The sequence below is a fragment of the Macrotis lagotis genome, chromosome 1 (assembly GCF_037893015.1).
Source record: "Macrotis lagotis isolate mMagLag1 chromosome 1, bilby.v1.9.chrom.fasta, whole genome shotgun sequence".
In the NCBI taxonomy this organism is placed as follows: Eukaryota; Metazoa; Chordata; class Mammalia; order Peramelemorphia; family Peramelidae; genus Macrotis; species Macrotis lagotis.
The window spans coordinates 476,267,692-476,278,557 of record NC_133658.1 but is presented as its reverse complement, the minus strand read 5'-3'; positions in this window follow the sequence as shown (position 1 = coordinate 476,278,557).

Here is a 10,866-nt window from a genome sequence, read left to right as displayed (position 1 = left end):
ATAATAGCACACTATCTCCAGACAGTCTAAGTGAGGGCCTGATCATTGGGCTATCTTGTAAGATAACTGACTATGTAATACAGTGGAATTCGGATGTTCCCCCTTCTGGTGGTTATTAGTTGTTGTTCAGTTGAACTGACAGGGAGTAGGGTATGAGAAAGGGGAGTGGGGTTTTGGTACAGTCTGACTGAAAAAGTCCTTGCTCTATACTGATACTGAATTAAAAAGTTCCAAGACTGCTGGAGGAATGGGACAAGGGACATTGGAGCAATTTCTGGTAAACATCCCAGAGGCATTGCAAATGATATGCAAAGTATTAATTTACAGAGGCTTACTCCATTACACCATACCCAGGGTGGCAGCAGATTCCCCATTGTCCAAAACCCAGGCAGAGAACTCTGCTCTGCTTGGTTTTATAAACATAATAAACAACAATAATAATAGTAATAGCAATAGCTCAAATTTATATGGGTTTTAAAAGTATACAAAACATTTTCCCCATAAAAGCTGAGGTGGGGGGGGTGGCTTGTTTTAATTCATTCTATTGATTAATAAAACTTGAGTTGTGCTTTAGAGTTATTCTATTTAATTCAACAGCCTTAAGGATTTTTTTTTTATTCCCATTTTACAAACAAGGAAACTGAGGCTCAGCAATGTTTTCTTGCCTAAGATCACATACTAGTAAAGTGACAGATCTGAGACTTGAACCTAAATGTTCTCTTAAGTAAGGGCTCCTTCTGTTCTTTGTCCTGGCTTTCCTAAAACACAGTAAAATTTGCTTAGTAAAATTTTTTTGAAAAAGAAAAAAAAAACATTGGCAGGTTGGGATCCTCAAGTGATACACCTCTTCTCACTTTAGGTTCCTAGGAACCTGAGGCACTGCCAGGAGTGTTTTTCTAGTTCTATAGCTAACAAGAAACCACCAGTGTGTTTCCTGCCATGATTATCAATTGAATAGTCAGATAATTGTTTTAGAAACAGGTATTTACTAAGGTGGATAGGTAAAACAACTGACACAAAAAGCTCCACAGAGTGTAGGCATACTCTCTGATAAGTACATGTAATTCAGGAGATAGGCTCATGCTTAGAGCAAGTGGGCAAATTCCAGTAGTATCAGATAAAAGAGAAAATAGTGTATGCAACCAGAAAGAATCAATTTATATAGCAATATCAATTTAGGTAGGAAATTTAGATATCAATTTAGATAGGAAATCCTGGAAAGTCCTTTTGCTGGAATTCCTTTCTCCCCTCTGTGGGCTGTCATGAAATTTCTCTTTGGCATGGAATGACTTTCTGCTGAGATCCTTGTAGTCCTGAAGCTGTGATTCTTCAGTGTGTCATGTTGTGGTGCATCCTCTAATCCTCTGGAGTTCACAAAACCATCCACTGGTCAAGGGGAAGGGAGGATAAAGAGACTCTACTTGTCCCCATCCCTCAAATCCTGCAATTGATGCTTCTCAGAGGCTTGGCTAGAACAGCTTTCTCCTTTAAAGTGCTAGATTCTCAAATCTTGGGTTCCAAATTGGTTTGATAAGGAAAAAGAAGGGTCTTAAACTATTATCTCCTGAAGGGCATCTTGCCATTTTTGTCTTATGGCTTTCAAGGGCTGCTGACACTTTTTATGAAGTCCTTAATGGGGGAGGGAGAGTGATTAGTTGGTGTATTTCTGTTATAAAGATTTTCTTACATAGTTAAGGTAATCTACTTTAAGTAGATTGAGGTGGTGTGACCGACTCAATTAATCTCCATTAAAACTACTTCCAGGGGTGGGATGGTTAGGTGGCATAGTGGATAAAGCATTGGCCCTGGAGTCAGGAGTACCTGGGTTCGAATCTGATCTCAGACACTTAATAATTACCTAGCTGTGTGGCCTTGGGCAAGCCACTTAACCCTGTTTGCCTTGCAAAAAAAAAAAAACAACCCTAAAAAAAAATACTTCCAGGGGCAGCTAGGTGGTGCAGTAGATAGAGCACTGGCCCTGGAGTCAGGAGTACTAGAGTTCAAATCCTGCCTCAGTCACTTAATAATTACCTAGCTTGTGTGGCATTAGGCAAGCCACTTAGCCCCACTGCCTTGCAAAGACCTAAAAAAAAAAAACTACTTCTAGTAATTTTCTTATTATAGCTTATCCATGTGCTCTTTATATATTTATTTTATATTTATTATATTATTTACATATTTATATTATTTATATATTTAACTTAAACTCCTTGAGGGCAGGAACTGTTTCATTTCTGCCTTTATACCCACAATACTTCACACATAGTAAATACTTTAAGATGCTTGTTGAATTGAACTGAAAAGCCCACTATTACAGGATCAAATATTTATTGGCAAAAATCCCAATATCCAATAAACATTTATTAAGCAGCTACTATGTGCCTGGCACTATATGAAGTGTTGGGAATACAACTAATTAAAAGAAAAACAGTTATTACTCTCAGAGAATTTACAATCTAATGGGGAAGATGAGACACAAAAGGAGATTAAAAAGTGAAAGGGAAGAGTTTTAGAATGTAATTGCCATGGGGGTATTACATTCTATGGAGTTGAAACTAGACAGGGAAACAGATGCAAAACTGAGTGAACAAAAAGAGTAGAAATTACAGAAGCCTTTGGGAAAATGTTGAAGAGTCAAATCCTCAGTGGGATTTCTTTTTAGAATTCTATATTGTAATATATTATGTAATTTGTAATCTTTTATAACTGTGCAACATGAATTAAAAAATTGACATGAGTGTATTTTGTTTATTTATAAAAATGGACTCAATTATCTCTTATATGTACACTTCATAAATTCTAGAGATCCAGCTACTGCTCCTCTTAGGATTCTAGGGACAGGTCTAAGGAATTCTCCAGTATCTGAATCTTCAGCTCAAGTCCCCAGTCTTGTGCCAATGTCAATCATTAGCTACATTAGTTAGTATCTTTCATATCAGCCAGACTCTTCAGTGATTAGCATCTAGGTTTTATTAAACTACTTAATATCAATTAATTTTTGCAAAGGGATATTTACTGATGATATGTAGCCAGAACAAATTATTTTTCCCAACACTTGGGAATATATTCTCTCCTTGCCACCTTGTTCCCTAGGGAGAGTACTCTGAAATTTAGAGTAGTTGTTAAAAACATTTGCTCTACCAAATTCATTTCCAAATGAGCTTTAATGGATGGATGGACATAGTTGCTCCAGAAAATGGAATTTTGACTTGTTTTAATTTGCTGCTTGGGTCATGGAGCATTGTCAGTGCACTCTGGTTCCCCGACCTTTTGAACCTTACAAGATTTCCACTGGTTTGTTTTGTCTCCAATGTTCATCACCCAACAGCAGGAAAGAATAGAAATAACAAAGAAAAAGCAATGGCAGGGTCATGCACTAACTGTGATGGTGGGCCAGTTGGGGGCAATAAAACTCTTTCCATACCTTGAGGCTTAAAACATTCCTTGCCTCTGCACCCGAAGGCAGTTGGGAACAGAGGGAACAAATCATCTGGTTACTGCAGTACAGAAACAATACCTGTGTATGCTCATATACGGAGATTAATAATGGATATATTAGTCAGTATCCTTCCCCTTTCCCCCCTTACATAACTAAGTGCCTGAGAGATTAAATTTATTAGGTCTTTGGAGGGTGGAAGGAGGATGGGGAAGTATTGCTTAGAATGGATATTTCTGGCACTTTCATTCTGGGGAGGTTAAGTTAGTCAATCTTGGCCTCTTGAGGATTCTCGAATATTATTTAAAACCTTATTTTCCTTCTCTCTTTCTCCTCTCTTAATTCAAGATATGAAACCTTGATAATCTGATAAAGCTCTTGACTATGTTATAGACTTTAGGTCAGAGAAACAGATACCTTTCTGAACTCTAATATGGATTTTTCTGTCTGGGAGATTGGAAGAAGAGCATCTCTGAGATGGAGAAAGCTATGCCCTCCCTTCCCTTTCTTTCCCCAACCCTTCCTTCCAAGAAATGGTAAATTGTGAACCTAGAGTAGGTAGGAAGAGGCCAGGGGATGGCAGAGCTGGAATTGGGAAGACTTGGCTACCTTTTGTCTACAACTTTACTCCAGCCATTAAAAAGGAAGATGAAAAAGAAACCATGATAAGCTTTTGCTTAGTCACAGGTGAGAGAAATCACAACTGAACTCAGTGCTTCCTCTTCCCCTATCCTTCAAGTCCTAAGGGAAGAAATATCTGCCAATTCTAAACACTTGTCATGGTTTCTTTTTATCTTCCTTTTAAATGGTTAGAGCAAAGCTATAGGGAAAAGGTAACTAATCCAAGCTATAATGACTCCTACAATTTGCTGAATAAAAGTCTGTTTAATTTGCATATTTTTTTGCTAACTAATTATTTCAATAAATCAAATCACATGGCCATTATGAAAGGCATGTTAAATCCTATGGATGGGGCAGCTAGGTGGCGCAGTGGATAGAGCACCGATCCTGGAGTCAGGAGGACCTGATTTCAAATCCAGCCTCAGACACTTAATAATTACCTAGCTGTGTGGCCTTGGGTAAGCCACTTAACTACCTTGCCAAAAAAAAAAAAAAAAAAGCAAACCTAAAAAAAAATCCTATAGATAGGGATTCTGAAAGAAGGAATGAGACTTCAGAATGAGAACCTGAGAACAAAAATGAGATTTCACATGTTTTTTTGGAATTTGGAGGACATATTCCAAATCACACATCTAGAATCTGAGCCGACCGGGGCCTCCTAAATCTCATTGCAGGAAAGTCAGTCAGAAATGTTCCTAGGTTGTCTGAGCACCATCTGGTGGCCAAATGTTATACTACATGCTTAGCTGGTTAATTCATCCCAGGACCACTCTGCTCTCAATAGCAAAGAAGGCTGGGGAAGGAGCCAGGGAAGGTTTTGGCAGCATGAATACTTTTCCATCCACACCAGCTAATCATTTATAACATGAGAGAGTTTAAAAACATTTTTAAGTTAGATTATAAATTTCTAAATGGTTTTCCAAATGTCAGGGAATAATACTTTTTAATGTAACACTTTTTGGAGTTCAGGGTCTTGCAACATTAGTGAAAGGTCAAAAACAAACCTAATATTGCATTTCTCAAAATAATAGGAGCACAATGCTATGCTGTTATATACTCTAAACTTTGGAGAGGGACATTAAATTAAGACATTAGCACAAATAGAGTACTAATGAATAAAGCTGAGGGATAGAAGTATATCCTTAATTGATGGTTTATTAGCATTTTAATTTTCACCAAAATTTAAGAAACTCTCCAAAGCCAACATCAAGGGAAGTGGGTTTCCTCCAAGATACTCCATTTTCTATCAAGCCCAATAAAACCTTTGGCTGCCAATTCTAGGTTCCCTTGGCAGGAATGGTAGTGGTGGCAACAAGGGCAGACTTGGGGGAATGGATCACTTCTCCCCAAAAGTAACTGGGCTTTGAATTTGGTCTCTTTAGTGAAAAAAATGCAGTGCAATGAAGTAACAAATGTATCAAATTTGAGATAGGTATGGGTTTACATACCTACTTTGCCATTTATCAGCTCTATGACCCTGGGAAAGATACATAGTCCCTCTGGGCTTTCTTGTTTATAAAATTAAAGGGTTATAACTGAGGACTTCTTTGAGCTTTAACTTGATAATCTAATTATTTCTCTAATTGTTCATCTGCCAAGCCAGAAAGAATTTGGGAAAGTGCCTAAAATTAAGACCTGTGACTTAAATTTCAGTTGTGGCTGACCCTTTCAGGATCTTTTTTCATTAAGGTCGAAGATTTCCAAAACCCAATTGTGGCATATTTCCCATTGTCAATTGAAAACTACTTGTATTTAAATTAGATGACTTTGAGTGACCTGCTGAAAAAATAATAGGTAATAACCTCCTTGATGAAAAGGAAAAGGTGGGGGGGGGGACAGCTAGGTTGCACAGTGGATAGAGCACCAGCCCTGGAGTCAGGAGGATCTGAGTTCAATTCTGGACTCAGACACTTAATAATTACCTAGCTGTGTGACCTTGGGCAAGTCACTTTAACCTCACTGCCTTACAAACACTTAAAAAAAAGAAAAGGGGGAAGTGAGGTAGAGAGATTGGAAGCAGTAGAATTATTATCTTATGGGGTTTTCTTGAAATACCACATTAATCTAAACTCAAACAGTGAAAATCTAGCAACAATTCACTTAGGTCATTAAAATTTTTATATGGGGTGTGCCAAAAGTCTTGGTCCAGTTTTAGGCTTTAAAAAGCTTTTGATATTGTAGTATTATACATTTAATCAAAATAATTTTTTCCTCCCAGATAAAATGTCAACATTTTACATAGTAGAGAACTGAGAAAGATCTAACCAAAAGGAGAGTTTTGAAACCTCTGGAGGTAAGTGAAAATGCCGTTCTTCATTCTATACAAATTTTCTTGATAAAATCTCTTTCAAATTTAATTTTGTTAGGATAATATTTCTAAAACCTAGAGGATCCTCTTTGGGTTTTTTATATAGAGCCTTTTGGCTTGAAAAGTGTGAATTCAATTAGAGACTAATAGATAAACCCTGATTAGCTGGAATGAAGGAAGAACTGGGATCTTGTGATATTGTAAAGAAATAATTGATATGAAGGGGGAAACAACATTGATAAATTTTAAAAGATAAATTTTAGAGAGGTGCATGATGAATGTGTGAGATGGCTGAGAATGTCAATGAGCTGAACTCTGAGTCATGAAGACTGAGATTCAGATCTTGCCCTTAATACCACATACTGGTTATGTGACCTTCAAGTCACTTTTTAGTTTCTCAGTTAATTTTTTTCCCTGAGGCAATTGGAGTTAATTGCCCAGGGTCATCCAGTTAGTAAGTATTAAGTATCTGAGGTTGGATTTGAACTCAGTTCTTCTGATTTCAAGGATGCTGCTCTATCCACAATATCACATCACTCTACACTCACCCCCACCCCAGTTAATTCTTTAAGACCATAGATTTTAGAGTAACTGCATAACTGCTCAGGTAGAGGAAGTTTCTGAATCCTCAAGTTCCCTCTAACAATGAAATTACAGAAGTGGTTTAAATACACACACATATATACAACATAGAATGCACCTGCCCTAAAGTCAGAGGACCCAAGTTCAAATCTATCCTCAGACACTTGCTAGCTATGTGACCTTGGGCATGTTTCTTAACCCTGATTTCCTCTCATCCAGGGCTATCTCCAGTCTTAATTTATATTTGGTCAACCAGATGGGTCTGGGGGTGGGGTGAGGCTGGTGACTTAGCACAGCTCTTCCCTCACTAAAATCCAATTCACGTGCATATCATAGCATCACCTTCATGATATCATGGTCTTCTTTGAGAATGAAGGACAAACACCATCATCATCATCATCATCATCATCATCATCATCTAGACATATACACATTTTATGTAAATATGCATATATGTAGATAGTTATTTTCTTTGAAACTTCAAACATTATATATATGATATATATGTAATTTATTTTTTGATTTTTTGATTTTTTAAAAGTAATTTATTTTTAAAGTTTCTCTGAAACTTTATATAGGTTTGTACAATATATATGAACATATATAGATAAATGCATATATAAGTATATATGCATAAGCATGCACAACTATATACATATATACATATAAACAGAAAATTATAAATATATAAGTACATGTGTATACACACAAATTATATGCATCACAAAAACTGACACATATCAGATAATGTACTATCATGTATTGATAGAAAATATGTCTTCACCTAGAAGTTTTCTATACCTCTGAAATCACAGGTTCTATCCCTAATCTTGATTCTTATTATAATCTCTTACTATAGGAATGTGTATAGTAGTAGAAAGCCATATTTTATCAATATGTTGGTCAATTTTTGTTAAACTATTTTGTAAACTCTTTTTTATTTTATATTATAAAGAACCAGTTTGTGGGACATATAGAAATACATTAGGAAATGTAGATTATAAAAAAACCCAAAAAAATAATTTATGGAAAATTTAAAAAACAATGAATTTTTGGACATGACAAAACAGGCTAATGGCAGGAAATGAAAAGAAATTTTGTTTTTGTTGCTAAAGCTAGAAATCATATTTTTATTTGTATTTAGAAAGGAAATAGAATATAGTTATCCCTTTCACATTGTGGGGGTAAGGAGGATGGTGTCCCCCTATGTAAGAACTTTTGGCCCTTCCTTCATACCAGAGAAGAAGTCTGAATTTTTTTCTTTTTTCTTTTATGGGGTATTTACAGTACTTTATTGTAACATTTGGCTTGATAGTGTATAATCTTATACATATATTTTACTTTTACTACAAACCTTTTCTGTGTCTTCTGCAGGTCTATGGTTTCTGTAAAACTACCCTCAAATTTCTATTGAACTTGTTATTCTGACCTGTGATATGTTTAAACCTCAATGGGAAAAGTTGTGATGTGAATGGGATACCTGAATACACATTTTCATAAAGACAACATTTTACTATTTAGAGACAACATTTGCTATTTTTTATTTAGGTTTTTGCAAGGCAAATGGGGTTAAGTGGCACTGTTTTTGTTTTATTTTAAAGGATTCCTAGTTATAGTTCAGCTAAAAAGTTGCAAAAATCTCCATTATTTCAGATCACCTGGTTCTAAGTCTATTCACAAGGAAGTACAAATATTGTAATGTGCCTTATCTATATGGGCTAATGATCTCCATTTCCCTCCCTTTCCCCATCCTCCATCCCTCAGGGATTAACACAATTCCTACAAGGCTAAAAACCCCCAAAACTTGCAATGTTGAATCATTCTGGGGATGAATATTTCCTCACTGTTTCTACCCATGAATAATGGAGTATTAATTCTTGTTTTCTGGGACTAAATTTCGGGGGTAAATGAAATATGATTATAGCAGGCTAGGAACTTAGAAGCTTACAATCACAGATCCAGACCTGGAAAGGAAAGGACCTTAGACATCATAGAGCTCAACCCCCTCATTTTACACATAGGAACTGAGACCTTGAGAAGGGACTTGCCAAGAGGATATAGGTGTTAAACAACAGAGATGGAATTCCAACCTAACAAGTGGTTCAATGGACAGAGCAAGGACCTGAAAACAGGAAAACCTGAGTTCAAATATGACCTCAGGCACTAGCTTGTGTGATCCTAGGCAAGTCACTTAGTTTCTATCTACCTTAGTTTCCTCAACTGTAAAATGGTTTCAGAGGACTGCTTTGAAGATTAATGAAAATGACAGTAAACATCTTGAAAATACATAGAAAGTCTGACTTTTTTCTTGTGGTCACAATATTTCTCTGACTGTAAGATACTACTTATAGAATTGAAATAATATAATTTTAGACCTTGGAAGAGAATTTAGAGACAGTGTAATCTCATTATCATGTGAAGGACGTGAGACTTAGTTTAGATAATTTGTCTAAGACTACATACAGCAAATCTTTGACTACTGGGTTAACATTATTAGATTCCTGTAGCACTTCAGCAAATTGTTCCCTAGTGAGTTTCTAAAACTCTTTAATTATGAACATAACAATAGACAAACACAAACATTCCAATATACCAAGTACAAAAATATGACTTTATATGAAATCATGAACATGTTACATAGTTTATTTTTTAAAATATGTTAAATTGAATAAAATAACAATGGTGAGAGGAAGGGTTGACAAATGGATGGCCAGATTGCTCTACTGATACTCTAGCTATGTCAAAAGGAAGCAAACAATTAATTAATTAATTGTATTGGAGCATACCACTTGTGGAAAAGTTTTTTTGGGAGAAGAATGTATGAGAGTTTTGCACAGGACTGGCAGGTTTGGTTGGGCTGTGGTCTGCATTGTTAGGACGAATACTGGAGTGAATTAGATGGATGGTCCATTTGAGAACTGAGTAAGATAGTAAGAAAGTTAACTTGTGTTTGCTTCTGAACTTTTTTTATTTTAATGATGTCCTCTGTTTCCTGTTTATTACTACCCATTACTTGTTCTCCTCTTACTCGAGTAAACTGGTAAAGTTATAGTAATGCCCCTACTCAGATTTGGGTAAAGGTCAACATTTGTCTCTAATATTTGTAATAATAGTTAATGTTTATAAAATAATATTTGTCAATTTTATATTGTCAGCCAAATGAGCTCCATTGCCATTATTGTGGGAAGATAAAAGGGGATACTATTTTGTGTATAGGATAAGGGCTTGCAAAATAAAAATAAAAAACTTCTCTGAATTCTAGAACCAACATAGAACCCATGCTGCCTTTGTAAGTCTAATAGTGGAAGTCTATAGTCTATGAAGCCAACCTTTCACCATTCAGATTTATATTGAAATTCTGGTTTAACTGAGAAATAAGAACTTTCAAATGGTGGTTCTTTCATATGGCTGAGATTTAGAATGGATAACATGTTTCAAGGTGACTGTTTTCCTTTCCATGGGTTTTATAACTTCAACCATGAAGCCTATTATTGACAGAATGTTTTTTAAGTTCTAATATGATATGATTTGAAGAGAAGAAAGTAAGTGAAACAAGAACCTGGGTTCTATGGGGGCAGGGACCATTCTGTTTTTCTCATTGTATTTTTGGTTCTTAGAGTGGGGCCAGCCACATTAATAAATGTCTGCTAAATGAATGGGTGGTCCTCAATTTGTGTGAGATAAAAATCCATTTAAAAATATAGAAACTCCTCTGAGCAAAAAGAAAAGTTTATTTTGGCTTTTCTCAAGAAAAGGGCATGGGGTGGCTAGGTGGCACAATGGGGTGGCTAGGTGGTGCAGTAGATAGAGCACCGGCCCTGGAGTCAGGAGTACCTGAGTTCAAATGTGGGCTCAGACACTTCATAATTACCTAGCTGTGTGGCCTTGGGCAAGCCACTTAACCCCATTTGCCTTACAA